Genomic DNA, 19,101 nt, shown 5'->3' with positions numbered 1-19,101 from the left:
AGTGGAAATGTTCTGATCTAGCCCGGGGTTTGGGGGCTGAGGGGGCCGGACCTAAGACGTGTCTCCGAAGGACCTGGGATGAGACAAACACAGGGTGCCAGTTACAGGGGAAGTTGATTAAAGCACAGGCTACCTTTGTGGAGGAGGAAGGGAGGCTGGTGAAAACACAGGAGATGGGCTCAGAGACAGCAAGGCAGGCCCAGAAGGGTGGGGAAGATCAGACTTTCCCTGAGCCAAAAACTCCTACCCCAGGAGAATGGGGTAATACCCCAGCGTCGTTCCCACCAGTGCTGTGTGCCTAACGGATTTCTCACTTCGCTGGCAATGCCGGAAAAGATCATTTGGGGTCATACTGCGAATGGAAAGTTTCACAGGTTTTGGCAGATTGAAAGTAAAAGAATAATTGTTTGGGGTTGAACGAAATGCTTTGCTTTGATTCTGAGCATTTTAAACCGGGTTCCATTTTTTAACAGCAGCAAAGGAAACTTCGAAATGAAAAGTCCTTTGGAGTCACCGAATTGCAGTGTTTTGAGGTCTGCGGATTCCTTGTTAAGGTTTCTTTCCCACTGAAACCGTTTGGCGAATTCACAGACCGTTCCGGTGCCGCCGAGCCTGCGTTTGGCCCGGGGGCGGGGGGGGAGAAAAGTTGCGGACGAAGAAGGTTGCCCAGCTCGAGTCTGCAGTGCCGCGGCGCACACACCACCTGACACAAGGCAGGCAACACGCCCTCAAACTCAGACACACACACGTCCTCTCTCCCTCTCGCACAGACCCAACTGGGCATCACAGGCGTTCCCGCACACGGCCCCGGCTGTAGAAGAGGCCCCCAGTCACAGCCACAGAGATCGGGTGCTCACAACCACACACACACGGCAGGTGTAGGTTCTCCCCTTCTCTCATTCCCACTTGCAACTTAACCAGCACTTAGCCCTAGTGGGCAGGCAGCAAGGAGCCAAGGTACCAGTCAGCTCTGCCAGGGCCTCCCTGCACACTGCTGTCTGTCTGCACCCATCCAGACCTGCGGGGCGCTGCCCCAGGACTCCTGCTCCCCCCAGAGCCCTCTGAGGCACTGAGCTCCTTCCAGCCAAGGGGGAGCGACATGGCTGGCGGGGATAATTACAGCCCTGGCATTCACGCCCCCGGCACGCTGCTCTCCCCCCACCCGCCGCCCGAATGCTGCCAATGGAACCCCACCCTTCACGCAGCACTGTCGGGGTAATTACAGGGCTGGGTAGCGGAGTCGCTTTAAAAGGGGGGGGAGGAGGAAATCAAGCAAAAATTACCCTGTCATGCTACCTTGGAATCTGACACTGGGAGAGAGCGCGGGGGAATCGATGCTCCTGCATACACAGCCCCTGGACATGCTGAATTACAGAGCACAGGAAATTCGGGACGTTCTGGGGCGCGCTTGCCAGTGACAAAGGGCAGGCTGCCTGCGATCTGGGAGCAGACCACCGAAATAAATACGGAGCAGTTTAAAAAAACAACCACCCCCCTCCCCATATTTTGCCCCCCATCCTACCCAAATCTGGGACCTAGACACATGCCTAGTTTACCTGTGTGTTAATCCAGCACTGTGCACACACGGTCCCAGAGACCTCGTGGTGGTCACGCACCCCGGCCTGGTGCTGATCTCACACACACTGGTCACACTCGTGCACACATGAGGCTGGGGCCAATCTCACACACATTTGTGCGTACACCCCCCTACAGCCCCCCCCACCGAACCTCAGAATGCCCAGGTATCCTCTCTGTCTTCTCCACTTACGGCCTCTTTAGCCTCCGGGAGACGCAAAGACCCCTCACTTCGGCTGTTGAAGGAAGAAACCCATTTGATGTTCAACCCAGTTTGCATCACCTCCCTCGCGGCTCATCAGAGGCACCCGCTGCCCCTGCAGATGGCCAGTGTAAAAGCAAATACTCCAAAATCTATGAGACAGAGCAGAGAGCGAACCGTGGCCAGGGAGAGGCCCAGCAATGCTCTCATCAGCATTCACAGGCCAGGAGGAGAGCGTGGAAGGCGAGCGAGAAAGCCTCTGTCCTCCGCATGGAAAGGAGAGAGAGACAGGCGGCAAGGAGAGAGATGGTGTTTTGTTGGTGCCATGGGGACAGGGGTTCAGATACAGCCGGCTCGGTCGGCGGCTCCGTGCCCACGAGGAACCAGTGCCAGGAAACGTCCCTTGCTTTCTGCCTCCCAGGGCCCAGTTTGCCCTCCCCAGCTCATGAATCAGCAGAACACACTTGCTCAGGAGAGGTGTCTTTTGCAGCGACCTCATCTCCAGCTGTGATCTCCAGCAGCCCTCCCAAGCTCAGCAGGGTCAGGCCTGGGTGTGAGACAGCCGCAGGGGACGCAGGCTGCGTTCTGGTGACTCAGCATTGACCCCCACGGTCCTGCGGGGTGCGAGGGGGCACGTGGGGACTCGGCAGATCTCACTTCTAAGCCAGTGCAGACCCCGATGCCCCAGTGCAGTGGTAGGGGCCGCGGTGGATGACAGCCGGGCCCTCTCACTTGGGAATCAGCATTGACCTCTGTAGGACCAGACGGCCTTGCTGGTCCAAATTCAGATCCCCACGCTTGTGCTCCGAGGGAGATAGCTGCCCCTTAGCCTAATACAGCTGCTCCATCACAGGCTCCTCGCTCGCCTCAACCCTCAGGGTCTCCCCGTCCCCAATCCCCTTCCCAGAGCCCTAGTTCAGAGCAGCCTCCACCCTTTCTTTACAGCAATCACTTGGCTCCACCCTGCCTGGCCGATGCTCGTAGCCCCCCGCCGGCTCTCACTCCGTTCGCTGGGGTTACCCCCAGTGGATGAAGAGATGGCAGCCGCACGAGCCCCCTGGGGCTGGGACGAGGTGCCAGATGGACATCCCTGCTTCTGTTCAGCCACAGGAGTGCGTGGCATGGATCGCAAGCTCCCCCTGCAAATCGGCCCCTGGCGTGATCCTCCCTCATCCCAAAGATAGAGGGACCGCTGCCCGCACCCAGGCCTAGCCTGCAGGGCGCAGAAGTGAGCCCAGCCTGACCTCTTTAACCCTGTCAGCAGCTTTCCAGAGCGTCAGTGTGCTGAGTCCCATCAAACTCACTGCACCCAGGGGCTGCCCAAACAGGTGTTAGCTGGAAATGGCTTTTGCCCCCTACCAGCCCGGCCTGGATTTGAACCAGCGACGTCGCAGCGAAAGGCTCCGTAGTGCATTGCCGACCCCCGAGTCATCCAGCCCCCAAGCTGGTGCAAAGCAGCAAAGCTCCGTGGACTTCAGTGGCGAAGCTGAGTCCTCGTCCCCAGCTCCGTGCCAACCACTCACCCTGCACACCAGCCCCCAGGAAGGCCCCGCGCCAAGTGCCCCCTCCCTCTTCCTAAAGGGGCAGTTCACATTTTGCTTACTACGTAGGTTTGTTAATACTGCTGTTGTTTATTTGTCACAGACCAGAATCCAATTGCGCTCAGCGCTGTACAAACAAAACTGAAAGACAGCCCCGCCCAAAGCACGGAGCCAGAGTCGCTATAGAAATGAACCAATATATGCCCAGCAACGAAATACACGAACAGAATTATTCCTAATTAGGAACCCTATTTCTGAAAGGATCAGGAGCTGGGGTCTGTTACAAAGCCCAGATTTGATATAGTGTCCCTCCAGCTGTGGGTGTGGTGGGAATTATTTGAGGGGTTGGTTTTTCGTAACTGTTTGGCTGCGTTCCTCGTTACTCCCTCATGACACACACCAAGAGCAGGCATCAGAAACAGATAGCTCTCTTCCAGGGTCATCGCCGCAAGTGTGCACATGATTTAGTGGACAAACATCTGGGCGGAAATAATATTGTCCGCAGCCTCTGGGCACCAAAGGCAGCAACAGAGCTAGGGGAGTAAGCTCGGGATGGAACTCTGGCTAAATATAAAAGTCAAACTTTCCAACATGCCAGGTTTAAAAACAGGGCTTGGAATTTGGAAAAAAAAAAAGACACAAGACGTGAAATGTTACAACCCCCTGGCAAAGCTGGGACCACGAACTCAGACAGCATCCCTGAAAAGGTTCTCTCAAGCCCATGGATATCAAAACCGAAAGTATCTTTTTTTCCCTGTAAGGATACTGGTTAGAGCACAAGTGAAAGAGGGCTTCTGTCCCCGGCTTTTGGAGGGAGGGTGGTCTAGTGGTTAGAAAAGGGGGGTGGGAATCAGGACTCTGTTCAGGACTATTTCCAGCTCTGCCACTGACTTCTCTTGTGACTTTGGGCAAGTCACCTCCCCCACCCCCCTTTGCCTCAGTTTCCCCATATGTAAAGTGGGCCCCTCTCCTGGCAGAGTGCCAGTTCCATAATCACTGGATCCATTCCCAGGCCAACCGCTCCATCTCCCCGTGACTCAGAGGAGCAGGATCGGGCCCTGACAGAGCATGAATTTCACTCGCAGAGGCCTGTAACCTGCTCCATCCCCTGCCAACACCATTTCTCATGCCACAGCTCAGTGCTCTCTGTGCTACGACAAGGCTGGGGAGGTGGCATGAGCATCCGCAGGGACTTCTCTGCAGCAGAGACCAGAGAAAGGTTCAGAGACAGTGCCCAGGCTAAACTGGGGGAGAGGAGAAAATCTGATAAACTATGTGGAGCAGAGAGGGTGTGACGGGCCATCTAACTGTTTCAGTTGTGAGGACAGGAAGGAGTATGCCCTGTCGGGGCAGTCAGGTAAGAGGTTGGGCTCACATTAGTGTGAGCGTCCGGGTGGTACCTCCCTGACCCCCACCTCCCCCCAGTAATCTGCAAACTCTCCCATGAGAGCTGAAAATGAGACACTGCAAATTTGGGGTCATGTGTCCATGTCCTGGGTGGCTGGGGCTGCTCTCTGACCCCAGGATTCCCCATCCCAGGATGCAGCGTAGGCCCTAACTCCTCTGCTCAGAGTCCGAGCTGGCAGGAATTAGCTGCATTCATATTTTCCCAGAAGGAAAAATTTGGTTTTGCCAAAACTGAAATTGTCTGCGGGGAACATGTCATCTCAGGTGCGTGAGGGTCCAGTCCAGACCTGACATCACAAACCCTATTTCAACCTCTTGAATCGTTCAGTTTCAACAGAAAATGTCAGTAAGAAAATAAATAAATAAATAAATAATAAATAACTCCTCCATCCTGCTGATCCCTTCTGTCCTCCATAAAAGGAGAAAGGAAGATCTAGCTTACAAGAACTCAGGATTATTCTCCCTTTGTGCCAGGTGCAATTTAAGGGTATTTTTATCACCTACGGCTGGGCGAATAACAGATTTGGGGGGGGGAATCATTTTGGGTGGACCCTAAACCAAACTTTTGGGGAATTTTTGTCAAATTCAAAAAGTTGAAAAAATGTCATTCGATTTCCAGCTTCTTTTCCCTTTTACTTTTATTTTGAAAATGTTTTTAAAGATACTTTTGAATCAAAAAATCCAATTGATTAAGAAAATGTTCAAACAAAATGTTTTGACTTTTTTTTAAATCAAAACGGTTCCCCAAACTCGATGCAAATTTGTGAAACGTTTCAGTTGATCCAAACCTTCATCTTTCACCAAAAAAAAAAATAAATAAGAAGTTTGGGTCAAAAATTCTCAGCCAGCTCTATTCCCCCCCCTTTACAGATGACACAGCAGAGACCCAGAGACATGCAGGCCTCGTCTACACTAGAAACAGCACTGCACGCCGTCTAGCTAAAGTGGTACGAAGACCCTAGTGTGAATGCACAAACAGCAGCATAGTTATTCGCATACAGGACGGGGAATAAGCTGTATCAGTGTAAGGTACCTTTACACTAATCTAACTACGTCTCACCTGTATAATTATTTCAGGTGAAAAACAATCAACCCTTCCTAACCAATATAGTTATACCAATAAAACTTGTAAAGTGTAACCAAGGCCTTACTCACAACGGCTGCAGCTGGGGGATAAAACCTTCGCCAGAAGCGACCTTCTCAAGGTCACTTGTTGTTGTTTACAGGGTTGGTGTAGCTGTGTCGGTCCCAGGGTACGAGAGAGACAAGGTCGGGGAGGGAATATCTTGTATTGGACCAGCTTCTGCTGGTGAGTGAGGTTGGAATCATATGATTTTCTCCCCTCTTCTTGTGAGGTGAAGAATCGCTCCAGGGTAAGTTTGAACAGGGGAGAAAATTAAACCATATCACCCTCTTCCACCAACAGAAGTTGGGCCAGTCCAAGATATTCCCTCACCCACCTTTTCTCTCAATGTCACCCAGCGAATCCTGGTTGGGAGTTGAACCTAGGTGCCCTGCCCCCTCTGCTCTAACACATTAGCCTCCCCTCCCCGGGCCAGGAATAGAACCCAGGAGTCCTAACTCCCAAGCACCTGTTCTAACCACTAAACACCACTCCCCTCTCGGTGGCTGGAACAGAACGCAGGTGTCCCAGTACCTGCACCTGTGCTAAAGGAATACAGGGGGCCGACGGGATCGCTGGCAGAGGACAGTCTCAAATGCAACATTTTCCTCCGCTGACCATTCTTTTTGCCTCTTGGTTTGCTTTCTCTAAGCGCGGTGGGCCTGCAACTTGTCTTCTGGATGGGCATGCTCCATGCCTGCGCCATCAGCCACGACCCGATGGCAGCCACTGGACTATTTGTTCCTTAATGTTTTCTAAATGAGGGGGAGATTAATTGGCTGTCTGCTTCTATTGGGCACCTTTCGCACACTGCCTCTTAGGAAACAATTCCCAAGCGACGGCTGTTTGCCCCAGCTCCGGCCCCTCTCCAAGGCTGCGGGCTCCCAGCCACCTCAATGCCACGCCACCATGCAGGATGATCACCGGCCACTGCGTTTGGTAACGGCCTTTCCAAATGGTTCTGGTGGGCTGCCTACTTCGGGCCACAGGTGCTAGAATTCGGGGTAGAATTCGCAGCAGGGGCAAGCGGGGAGCATTGAGATTCTGCTCTTTATTCCCGGCACGGCCAAGCTCAGCAGGGCATGATGTTACCTGTCCTGCACGAGGGGCCTATCAAGCTGGTGGCTGTCGGGGCCACAGCTGGTGGATGGGGACAGGGCTGGTAGGAGGGCGGCTCTCTGATCTTTCAGGGATGTGTCTGTAGGGTGGGGATTGATGGCAAACGGAGGGGGAAAACCCACTGCGGGGTTCTGGCGGTGTCCTCTGCAGCGTAAAGTGGTGAACCCCTGCCCTCAGGATGTGCAAGGGTATGAGCCATTCTCTTGCCTTCTCAGCAAACTGCAAAGCATGGGGAACCTTCAGCATCGTGCATTTAAGCTATCGCCTGTAACAACACCCCGGCTTGTGTGGATTGCACCTGGGATCTCAAATCACCAGCCCCGACTGCCTGCACTGAAGGGCCAGGTGCAGTCACTTTAAGCCTGTAACTGACTCATAAACTGCTCTATTTGGTCCAGTCACTAGAGGGAGACAAAGAGCCACACTGTGTTACCGTAGGTCACACGTTGTCTGGCATTGGCGCCGAGTTCCCACCTCAGGACTGGCTTTTATTAAATGCTGTTTGACTGATGTGCTAGAACAGCTGATTATCCACTCCGCAACGGGCCTCAGGTCCATACACTGCATGGAGCAAGGAAGCATTTGCAACAAGGCCGCCACTCTGGAGTTATTCATAGTAGACGATCATTGTGCTCAGCAGTTATATGGTGCCTGTCACCACAGGAGCTAGGCAGAACTCACTATCTGTATTTTACAGGTGGGGAAACTGAGGCACAGAGCAGGGAAGTGACTTGCCCAAGTGTTGAGCTGCGGCTAGAAGCCAAGAGTCCTGACTGACATCCCTGTGCCTTAATCTCTAGGCCACACACCCTCCTTAAGCCAAGAAGAGAACCCCGGAGTCCTGACACCCAGTTGTGTGCTCTCCCTAATACACAGCACTCCCTCCGTACGCTTGTTCTATCTTTGTATTACAGTAGCACCTAGAAGGCCCAACTGAGATCAGGACACATAGTGAGAGACAGTCCCCACCCCAAAGATTTATACCGCAGGCAACACACACAAAGGTGGGAGGGGAAACTGAGGCACAGAGCAGGGAAGTGACTTGCCCAAGGTCACCCACCAGACCAGTGGCAGAGCTGGGAACAGAACTCAGGTTTCCTGAGTCCCAGTCCAGGGCCTCTAACCCTTTGCACAGCATTGCCTTCCACAACTGAGACACCCATGAAACAACAGCTGGTTAAATGCATCTGCTGTGGGTCCTGCAGCTGCAGAGTTTATAGAATAAACTCTGCACCTTAGACCCAATTCTTGGCTCCTCTGCAATCAAGTTAATTGGAAAAGCCCCCACTGGGCGAAGCCGCTGGCACTGGTTTCCTGCCCTGTATAAACGCGGCCGCAGCTTGGCTCAGGACACTTCTGTTCTCTATCTCCAGACACAGATCGCACTCGGGCCACTCTACTAATTACAAAGCACTTAGAACAAAGGGAGGTCGGCGCTGGGGGCTGTGTCCCCAAACATACCAGAGGAGCCCCCCTGAGCTGCTGACACAGGCCCACAGGCTGGGCCTTGGTGCCTGGTCCCTTCAGGCTCCATTCAAACCAAGGGAGGATCCGGCCATTGCTCAGCACCTCGTTAACGATCCTTTAAATGGGGACTGAGGACAGGCAACGGAGTGAGACGGTGGCTGCTCTGTGCTGCCTCTTGGCTTTAGCGGGCGCCCTTCCGCACCAGCTTCCCACCAAGGAGCTGGGAGCGCCTTTTGGGCATGGGCTAGGCAGGGATGACCTTGCATTGTACCGATGGGGAAACTGAGGCCCAAAGAGGGAAGTGGCTTGGCCAAGGTCACGCAACAACTGGTAAGAGCAGAGCAGCCCTGACCCTGAAAGCGAAAGACCCCACGCCCTTTCCTTTCCTTGGCTACGGGAGGCGTCACAGCTGTGCTTTTAGCTTCTGTATCATTCCAAACACAGCTTTAGTGGAGGGCGGGCTAGTGGGGCAGGTGGAGTCAGGACTCCTGGGTTCTACTCCCAGCTGTCAGGAGAACACGGGTTAGAGGGAATAACGGGCGATTTGGAATCTCGCTGCCTCGGTTCTGTCCCCGACTCACTGCGCGACCTTCAGCCACGCATCTCCTGCCCTCGTTGCCCTGTTTGCTCACCTGATGCTAACGGGCGCCGCCACCCCCTGCCCAGGCCTGGGGCTTTTATTGTTTATTGAGTTGGGGGGAAGGGGTTGTTACGTGGTCTTTGGGATGCGCTTTGCCATCCTCGGTGAAAGTCACAGAACTGCAAAGCATCAGGCTGTCCTTCTAAAAAAATCCCCTGCCTGCCTCCATGGAGATCAGAGGATCCAGGCAACAGTTCTGATCCTGAAAACCCTTTTTCCCTCTGCCAGGAGCCTTCCCTCACACAAGCACCCTGCCAGAGCCAGGCAGCTGAGCAAAGAAAGGCTTGCAGGATCGGGCCCATATATCAGAGCTCCTCCATTGTCGATAGACACTCCTCACTAGGAGAGGGGTGTCTATGACAGAGCACGACACAAACACACACATCCCACCCCTTCTTAAGGGCAGATTGCAAAGCCTCTTCCTAATTTACCAACTTCCCTGGGGCAGTGATTGGCAGGGGTGGGGGGGAAGAGTGGGCCAGGGATGCTTATTTGGGGGCAAAAGAGTCTTTTTATAGACCCCGTCACTTTGAGATCCAGATGCAACGTTGAGATGCATTTCGGACTTGACTTTGGCGTGGATGCATTTTATTGCGGGAAATACTCAAATTACATAAATCAAGAGCTGCACACGCGGCATTGTCGCGGGACGAGCGGTGAACCGCCCGGCTGTCACTGGATGGGCCGGTCCCTTCCCTTTCCCAGGATCCCAGCTTTCTTGTTCAATGCTGCCTGCTTCCATTTGCATGGTTGTAGTCTCCCTTCGCACCCCAGGTGACAGGCTAGTCCCCCAGCTGTAATAGATTAGAAGGCCTCTCTCAGCAAACAAATGCTGCTGAGGACAAGTCACGAAGCCTGGATCTGCAGCCGTACAAACGTTACTTACCAGGGCTTTTTAAAACCTCCCACCATCCCCATATAAGCAGTTATCAAATATTCTCAGGCCACGACTGGTCCCTTAGCAGAACAAAATCAAAAAGGATAGATTTTGATCCCTTACTCCTGCAACAGTCTGGGCCAGATCCTCATCTGGTTTAAATCAGGAGAGCATCACTGACAGCAAGAGAGTGATGCTGATTTGTAACAGGTAGGGATCTGGCCCCACTGATTTAATCAGAACTAGGGCTGATTTACCTCAGCTGATCTGGACCATTTATGGAAAGACACCGTCACTTTTTTGGGGAAAGGGGCAGACCAGTAGGAAGGGTATTAAAAGTAAAGGGTGTCATTCAAAGACCCTGCAAAACAGGGCAGGATTTCCCTTGCTCTAGAAAGACAATTTCCTGCATCGGGCGGAACTGACCGATACTGATAAAAGACTACATTTCATCAAGCAGTTTTCCAAAATTTGATTCTCCCCCTTCCTGGACCTGTTTCGGAGTCCACTTCCCCAGCGCTGCTCTGATTCATCTCCCAGCCCATGATGGAGGCAGCGAGGACACGAGTGTGACATTTCTATTTTCCTTTCCCTTTATCCTAAGTCCCCACCACCACTCCTCCCTCCAGTCGCTGAGATCTACAGCTGCTGGTGACAGACAATTTTAAATGCACATTGTTGCTAATTCTATAAACCCAGTGGGTGCAGAGAGAGGGAGAGAGAGAGAGAGAGAGAGGCCTCTTCCTTTCATATCCATATAAATTGACTTGGCACGAGCAATTCCATGGCTTTTGCACACCTCTTTCTGCAAGCCCGGTTTGGGAAATACTGTCCAGCTACTGCAGTGTTCTAGGGTTGGATGGCTGGACTTCACTGCAGAAACACTGAACCGTTAAGCTAGCCAAGTCAATACCTACATGGAGATGCAGCTGTTTGCAGACACTAAACTTGCTAACCCATCTTTACATGGCTAAGGCTGCCCGGCCACACTTCCACTCCATTAGGAAGTGACGTTATGGTAAAAAAGCAAACCAGCTGTTACTCTGGAAAAGCTTCAGACTCCTTCTAATAGAAGACATTACTCGCAACGCGTGACTTCTAATATTAAAGTCTTGGATCCCTTTTGAGAAGTTATAAAAGGCAAAAGCACAAAGATAACGCATGAACGGTTTGTCTATTTTGTTTTTTCAATCTCTCTGGTGAATTATCAGGGATCTTTTATCCTCTGTAGAAAACCTTGCAATCAATCAATAGGTTAATTAAAAAAGAGAAAACTCTGATAGTCCAGCTGAGATAAAACAAGACATGAACACCTTGGTTGGATGTAAAGGCCTGATTTAAACTCACTGAGTTCAATGGGCGTTGGATCAAGCCCAAATATATTGAGTGAGATTTTCAAAGGAGCATAAAAGGAGTTGGGTGCTCCCTATCCGTTGGAATTCCATGGAACATATGCACCTAATTCACTTAGGTTCCTACTGAAAACTCCAGCCTTTACTTTGGGTAGTTCTCTGAGCCTCTGCATAGATAGATACACACACACAAGCTATCCTCACCTCTGTCTGCCACAGCTACTAACTCCCTTCGATTGAATGGGTCTCTGCCCAATGCCAGGGATATTAGAAAGTTCAGACTGAAGAACGCTCCCCTCATTCTAAGCCCTCTGCTCATTCAAGCTTTACTGAACACCAACGTGAGGAGGATCAGAGAAATGTTCAGAAGCCATAAGTCAGCAGACCCTAGGCAGGTGAGGCTACCGCCCGTTTATTTCCATTTCCCCGCTCAGGGTGTGAGCATTTGGGACTCACCCAGAGATGGAATCAAACAGCACTTTAGCTACAATTGACAGGAAACCAACCAGCCAACCAGAAAACAGAATCAGGTGAAACTCAAGGTTAAGGGAAGAGACTGGGAGTGACAAGGACAGGGATTCTTACCCATCTCCAAGCCAGGGCCCCTTTCCCCACACAGGGACCACCCTCCTCCCATCCACCCGCAGTCTATCTGGGACCCAGCCCCCCTTTTCCCATTTAGCACTGCAGGAAGAGCAGGGTGGGCGTGGCCCCCTGACACCTGTGGGATTGTGACCCCCAGGTTGAGAACTGCTGGATAAGGCCATAGTAACAGAGAGAATTTCACACCCTTACAAACAAAATTATCCCTGAATCATTCCTTGGGCCCGGGCTCACAGACCCCCACGGACCGTTCAGTCTCAGAGAAGGACAAAGCCCTGCGCTGAATTTTTAGCCACTTTCAAGAATCCCTCTCCCTCCCCCCCAATTCAGCATCACATCCTTCAGCACAGAAAGAAGCAGGGCTCAGCACACAGTCCTGATGGACGAGCCCACCCCCAACACCCTCTGCAAGGCCAGGACTTCACTCCCACAAGATGATGCGGGGAGGGAAGAAGGCAAAGTTTGAGCCTGTCATCAAAATGTTCTAAACCCAGCAGTTCAGGCCAGGGGGGACCCCGACAGTTCTATGGGATTCCAGCAGCCTCGTTAGGTTTTCGGGGGTGGGAAAGAAACATATCCAGGTTTCCTATGAAGGTATATATCTATCCCCCTTCCTAACCACACAGAAAGGAATCAGGTATTTAACACAACCCCGGTACCTACATTTTCCTTGGTAAGTCCCAGGCTCTTCAGACAAAGATCTGCTAGCAGCCAAGCATCATTAAAATGTCCCCCTCCCCCCCTTGACTGGGTCCATCGGGTTTTCTCTCTCCCCACTTCACTAATCTCTCCTCTGCCGGCTGCAATGAGCTGGACTCGGAGAGCAGGGCTGCTAGCAAATCCTCCCTCCCCCCCTCCAGTGGTGCATTGTGTGAGCTTTACAAACCAAACACACACACACACACACACACACACACACGCCAGGGGGACCAAACTGCACTGCACAATGACACTGGGCGAGGAGGAGCTAAGAGGAGCACGGGGGGAAAGTGCACAGTCCCCAGAGAAAACACACACACACAGAGTCGCTAGAACACACACACACACACACATCACACACACACAGAGTCACTAGAACACACACACACACTAGAAAACACACACACAGAGTTGCTAGAACACACACACACTAGAAAACACACACACACAGAGTCGCTAGAACACACAAACACACACACACACACAGAGTCGCTAGAACACACACACTAGAAAACACACACAGACAGAGTGAGTAGAACACACACACACACAGTCGCTAGAACACACACACACACTAGAAAACACACACACACAGAGTCACTAGAACACACACACACTCGAACACAAACACACACAGAGTGAGTAGAACACACACACACACACACACACTAGAACACACACACACAGTCGCTAGAACACACACACAGAGTCGCTGGAACACAAACACAAACACACACACACACACAGAGTCGCTAGAACACACACACACACACACTCGAGCACACCCACACACACACAGTGAGTAGAACACACCCCCCACACGCCCCTACCTGCTGCTCTGGGGGGCTCTGGGACCCGCAGCGCCGCGACGCGCAGGAGCCGCCGGCGCCGGGGAAGTTTGCGAGCCGCTGGCGCGGCTGCGGGCTCGGAGCTCGCCGCCCCGCCTCGCCCCCGGCTCGCGGCTGCCAGCGGCAGCGCTGCGGCTCGGGCTCCAGGCGGCGCGGCGGGCGGCTCTCCCCCGGCGGCGGGCGCGGGGCGCGCTGCGCGGGGCCCCGCGGCTGAGAAGGGGGCTGCCGCACGCGAGCCCGCTCCTCCGCTCCGCAGCCCGGCTGCGCACCCCGCGGGGCGGGGGGCGGCTTCGCTGCGCAGCGGCAGCGGCGGGGGCGGGGGCGCCCCCCCGGGGCGTGGGCTGGCGGGGGCAGGGGCTGGGCTGCGGGGCGGCCGCGGGGGAGCGCTGCCGGCGGCCGGTGCCCCGCGGCGGGCGGGCGGCGCAGGGCGGCGGGCGAGCGCTCGCCGGGGCTCCAGCGCCGGACAGATCCCGGCCGCCGCGGGGGCTGGCGGCGGGGCGAGCCGCCGCGCTGCTGCGGGTGGTGCTGAAGGACAGCTCCCTGCCGGCGCCGCGGCATGGCCGGCCCGCCCCGCTCGCGCTGCCGCGGCTCCCCGGGGCGCTGGGGGAGCCCGGGCGGCCCGCCTGATTGGTGGGCTCGGCCAGCACGACCCTCACGACGCACCCCCACCCTGCGCCCTCCTCCCCTTCTGAGGCTCAGAGCCACGCCCACATTGACAGAGGGAAATGTTCCCTGCCCATGGCCGGGGGGTGTGTGTGTGTGTGAGCTGCCCCCCCGCAACCCTGCAGCTACAAGGACAGGGCAGCCCAGATGGAACCAGCCCAGTCCCAGAGAGCAGCCTGGGGGAGCCCTTCCTGCCCCTTTCACCCCTCCCATCATCTCAGTGCCCCCCCCCCCCCCAGCTCCTTGGGCAGGTGAAGCAGGCAGGGACCTCAGGGCCCGCCTTGCCCTCTGCTCAGGAAAAGGGAGCCCCTCTATTGAAACCGAAACAGAAACGCACCCCAGAGGAGACCAATGGATCTGAAGGAGCCCCAACCTCTGCACACCGCGGTCTGGCCTTGGCCTCCTGCGCCTTACCTGCTCCGTGCCAAGGGCGCCCGGCTGGAATCAGCCCCTTGCTTTTAGCACACCCGGGGCGTGTCTGCGTGGGGATGGGGCGCGGCGGTTCTAGCGAGGGCTCTTGCTCTGTCTGTCTCCTGGGGACATTGGGTTCCCTAAACACCTGGGGGGAGAGCAAACAGAAGTCGTCAGCGTGGAAGAGCTACAACAGACTCACGCAAACAGCCAGCCCAGAGCTACCCACAACGTCACACTAAAGATATGACTTGATACCAGGGTAGGTAAACTGGTACAACTTTGGGGCCTTGTCTACACTAGAAAGTTGAATCACTTTAACTTTCCCTGTATACTTAAAGCGGTGCAACCTGCCCTAGTGTGGATGCAGTTATACTGACATGTACTAGGATAGCTATTCCCACATGGCAAGGGGCATAAGGGTTACTGACCGAAGGCCCCTTTATACCAATGTAACTGCTTCCACATTAGGGATCAGACTGGTATAAATCATCAGTAAAAATCACTCCCAACCTGCCAACCTACCTGGTACAGAATCTGTGTGCAGAGCCACTGAATGCAGCATCATAGGGTTAGACACATCCTGTAAGGCTCATGTTCGGTGGGACTTTGTGGCCCAAGTGTTCTCTGGAATAATTAGTAGCACCTTGAAGGAGAAACTGAAAAACTTTTTACGTGACAAGACGGGAGTTTAAGATTCTGTTTTTCTCTTGCAATAATTAATGACTCAAATTTAAAGGCCAGATGGACCATTATGATCAGCTAATCTGACTTCCTGCCTAACACAGGGCACAAAATTTCAGCCTGTCATTCCTGCACCATGTGGCTGAGTTGGAGCATGTCTTTTCGAAAGATTCAATCTTCATTTAAAAGGGTATAAGTGGGGGAAGTCCTCTACTTAAGGGGCAAGGAGAGCTAATTATGGATGAGATCCAGAAGGCTGAGAGGTTTAATGCTTATGGTGCTTCAGATTTCACTGAAAAGGTTAATGGTGACCAGATACTCAATACAAGTAATATTAACAAGGAGGAAGGACCGCAAGTGGAAATGGGTTAAAGAATATAGATAAGTGAGACGTATTCAAGTCAGCAGGGCCGGATGAATTTCACCATAGGATACTTAAGGAACTAGCTGAAGCAATCTCGGAACCATTAGCAATTATCTTTGCGACCCCTTGGAGGACAGATGAGGTCCCAGGGGACTGGAGAAGGACAAACATTGCACTTATCTTTAAAATAGGGAACAAAGAGGAACCCGAGAATTATAGACCAGTCATCTTAACTTTGATACCTGGAAAGATACTGGGATAAATTAGAAAGCAATCAGTTTGTAAGCACCTAGAAGATAATGGGGTTCTAAGGAACAAATCATGCCAAACCAAACCAATTTCCTTCTTTGATGGATTTCTGGCCTAGTGGATGGCGGGGGGAGTAGGAGATGTGATATCTCTTGATTCTAGTCAGGTTTTTGACACAGTCCCACATGACAGTCTCATAAACAAACTAGGGAAATATGGTCTAGATGAAAACAGAAGATGGGTCCACAAGTGGTTGAAAGAATGTACTGAGAGAGTAATTATCAATGGTTCACCGAGTGGGGTACCACAGGGATCAGTCCTGGGTCCAGATCTATTCCATATTTTCATTAATGACTTGGATCATTGAGTGGAGAGTATGCTTATAACATTTGCAGATGACACCAAGCTAGGAGGGGTTGCAAGCACTTTGGAGGACAGGATTAGAATTCAAATGACCTTGACAATGTGGAGAATTGGTCTGAAATCAACAAGATGAAAATCAATACAGACAAATGTAAAGTACTACACAAAAGTAGGAAAAATCAAATGTACAACTACAAAATGGGGAATAACTGGCGAGGTGACAGTACAACTGAAAAGGGTCTGGGGGGTTACAGTGGATCACAAACTGAATGAGAGTCAGCAATGTGATGCAGTGATCATTGTGGGCTGTATCGGCAGGCGTGGCATATGTAAGACACGGGAGGTAATTGTCCTGCTCTACTCAGCCCTGGTGAGGCCTCAGCTGGAGCACTGCGTTTGGTTCTGGGCATCGCACCTTCAGAAAGATGGGGACAAACTGGAGAGAGTCCAGAGGAGAGCTACTAAAATGATCGAAGGGTTAGAAACCCTGAGCTCGGAGGAAACCATTTAAAAGCTGGGAATGTGCATTCCTGAGAAGAGAAGGGGGAAGGGGTGCAGGTCTGATAAGACTCTTCAGCTCTATTAAGGGCTGTTATAAAGAGGACAGCGAGCAATTGTTCTCCCTGTCCACAGAAGATCGGGATAAATCTGCAGCAAGGAAGATTTAACTTAGATATTAGGACAACCTTTCTAACTCTCAGGGTAGTTAAGCTCTGGAACAGGCTTCCAAGGAAGGTCGTGGGACCCCCATCACTGGAGGTTTTTAAGAACAGGTTGGACAAACACCTGCTAAGGCTGGTCTAGGTGTACTTGGTCCTGCCTCGGTACAGAGGGCTGGACTTGATGATCTGACAGGGTCCCTTCCAACTCTATATTTCTGAGGTTCTGTGGAGAATCCACCCATCCCTAGGTAAGTCGTTCCAATGCTTAATTCCCCTCCTTGTTAAAAATCGGGTTCTTATTTCAACCATTCTTTCCTCGCTCACACTGGTGGAAATCAGGAATGATTCCACTGCAGCGTATAAGGTTATATCAATATAAAACTGGTGTAAGCAAGAGGATCAGGACCATTGGTTTTGGTCTGGATCTATGTATGTTGCACCATCAAAGGCCTTAGTAAATAAAATAAAGATGAGACCAGTTAGTTTCACCTGGAATCACTTTTTTTTATAAAATACTGCAAATTCTGGACAATTTAGCCTCAAGTTTGAAAACTTCCCCCAAGCGTACAAACAAACACAATGCAAATTTGTAACAAAACCCCCAAACCAGATACACCTAGGATGACTGAGACGGGGTGCTAGGAATACTTGGGGGCATGAGGCATAAAGGGGTGCTAGGAATATTTTGCATGGCCCTGGCCATCTTGAGGAAGGATGGAGTTGTGAAGGCCCAGCATGGGGAGCCAGGAACCTGGATTCTATTCAGCTGGGTCGTGCCAGGGGAGTGGGAGAATACCCTGCCTGACGTGTGGCTTTCCTAGGGCACACTTGCTGTGTCTGATCATTTGGCCCAGACCAAGGGGTGCAGCTGCCTTCTCGAATGATAGCGTGTTTCCCTTCCTCGTAAAGCCAAAGCACCTGGGCTGGGGGCAGGGGCTGGGGGGCACTGTTCTCTGGGGCAGAGGCAATGCCATGAACAAGCAGCCTGCTATTCAGTCCCAGGTGGGAGCAGCACTGTCAGAACAGAAGAGGATATTTTACTACCTGCGGAGGGCAAACACCCAGCCACTGAGTATTATATATGGGGATGCTGGCAAGGCTCCAGAGCCAGATCATTTTCTCTCCATTGTGCCAAATTTATTGCACAAAAATGGTCTCCAATTTCTTTTTAATATTTTGATGGGGAGGAAAAATGACACTGGCAGACTGGCTAGGAAGGACACGTCCTTAGAGCAGGACTCACCCAGCCAGAGAGAGGAGGCCTGATCCCTCATCGCTCCAAGCCTTGGCCACCCATTGATACCCAGGCTAAGAAGGTGCAAACTGCTCCCAGATCAGAGTGGTCACGCTCCCTTTGCACTGGTGCAAACAATTGCATGATGTGCAAGGGCAGCGGGGAAGCAGGCCTCAATCTCTGAGAAGGTTTTGATTCACGTTAATTAAAAGCAGGACCTTTAAGAAGTGTGGGGCCCGTTTGCCTTGCAAATGCACACGATTGCTGGATGGATTGCAGCAGGGCCTAGAGGCTCCAATCAGCTGCCACACCCCCAGACCCCCCAGTGGTCGGTGCTGTATACACAGGCAATGAAAGGCAGTCCCCTGTCCCCCCTCCCCACAAAGAGCTTGCCATCTGGTCTGTTCTCACTGCAGGGTTAACTCCACTCAGGTGTTAGCCCAGCCCAAGTGAGAGCAGCCTCCTGCTGAAATAACACTGGGGTTGCACAGAGAGGCTGTGTCAGCCGCTGATGCATTGTGCTCACTTGAGCTGTAGCTTGGACCCCCTGCCCGGCCGGCCAACTGCTGGTAAAAGCACCACTGTGCTGGAGTGAAGGGTTTGGTTTGTGTGTAGACGGGACTCTAGCTGGAGCTGGAACCTGAGCTCACTCCGCAGTGAAGACAAGCCCTAGGTGAATCACACGGCACAACGGGGGTGTGGGGCGGGGGGGGGAGGGTGCACCACAGAGATGGGGAGGAGGGAGGGTGACAGGGACACTGCTCTCACTAAGCGCAGTGGCTCCTGCTTTGAATCTGCCTGTCCCCATCACTCCTGCCGCTCACTTTGGGGCATCCACCTGTTATGCTTCCCGATGCACTCAGGCCTTGTCTTCCCACTGTCCAGCATCACTGGCCAGGACTTCCCGTGTTCTGTTCATTAGCAGGGACGATCCACAAGACATCCCACCCCTCCGCCTCCACTCTGCATCCCACCGAGCTGCCCCATCTTCACTATGGCCTGGACATGCCTCAGGAGG

The 19,101-nt window shown here is 52.8% G+C and overlaps 1 protein-coding gene across 2 annotated transcripts in view; it reads right to left on the bottom strand.

Moving 5' to 3' along the window:
* KCNN1 (potassium calcium-activated channel subfamily N member 1) overlaps window positions 1-19,101 on the bottom strand; it is a 78,347-nt gene that overhangs the window by 37,620 nt on the left and 21,626 nt on the right. For both annotated transcript variants that reach the window (XM_043536155.1, XM_027834352.3), the window contains exon 4: window positions 14,531-14,675. The gene's annotated coding sequence lies outside the window, so the exon portion shown is untranslated. The remainder of the gene's footprint in view (window positions 1-14,530; window positions 14,676-19,101) is intronic.

This window comes from Chelonia mydas, chromosome 25, assembly GCF_015237465.2.
Source record: "Chelonia mydas isolate rCheMyd1 chromosome 25, rCheMyd1.pri.v2, whole genome shotgun sequence".
NCBI lineage: Eukaryota > Metazoa > Chordata > Testudines > Cheloniidae > Chelonia > Chelonia mydas.
Note: the sequence above shows the minus strand (reverse complement) of the source record. Positions and strands in the feature narration are given on the sequence as shown.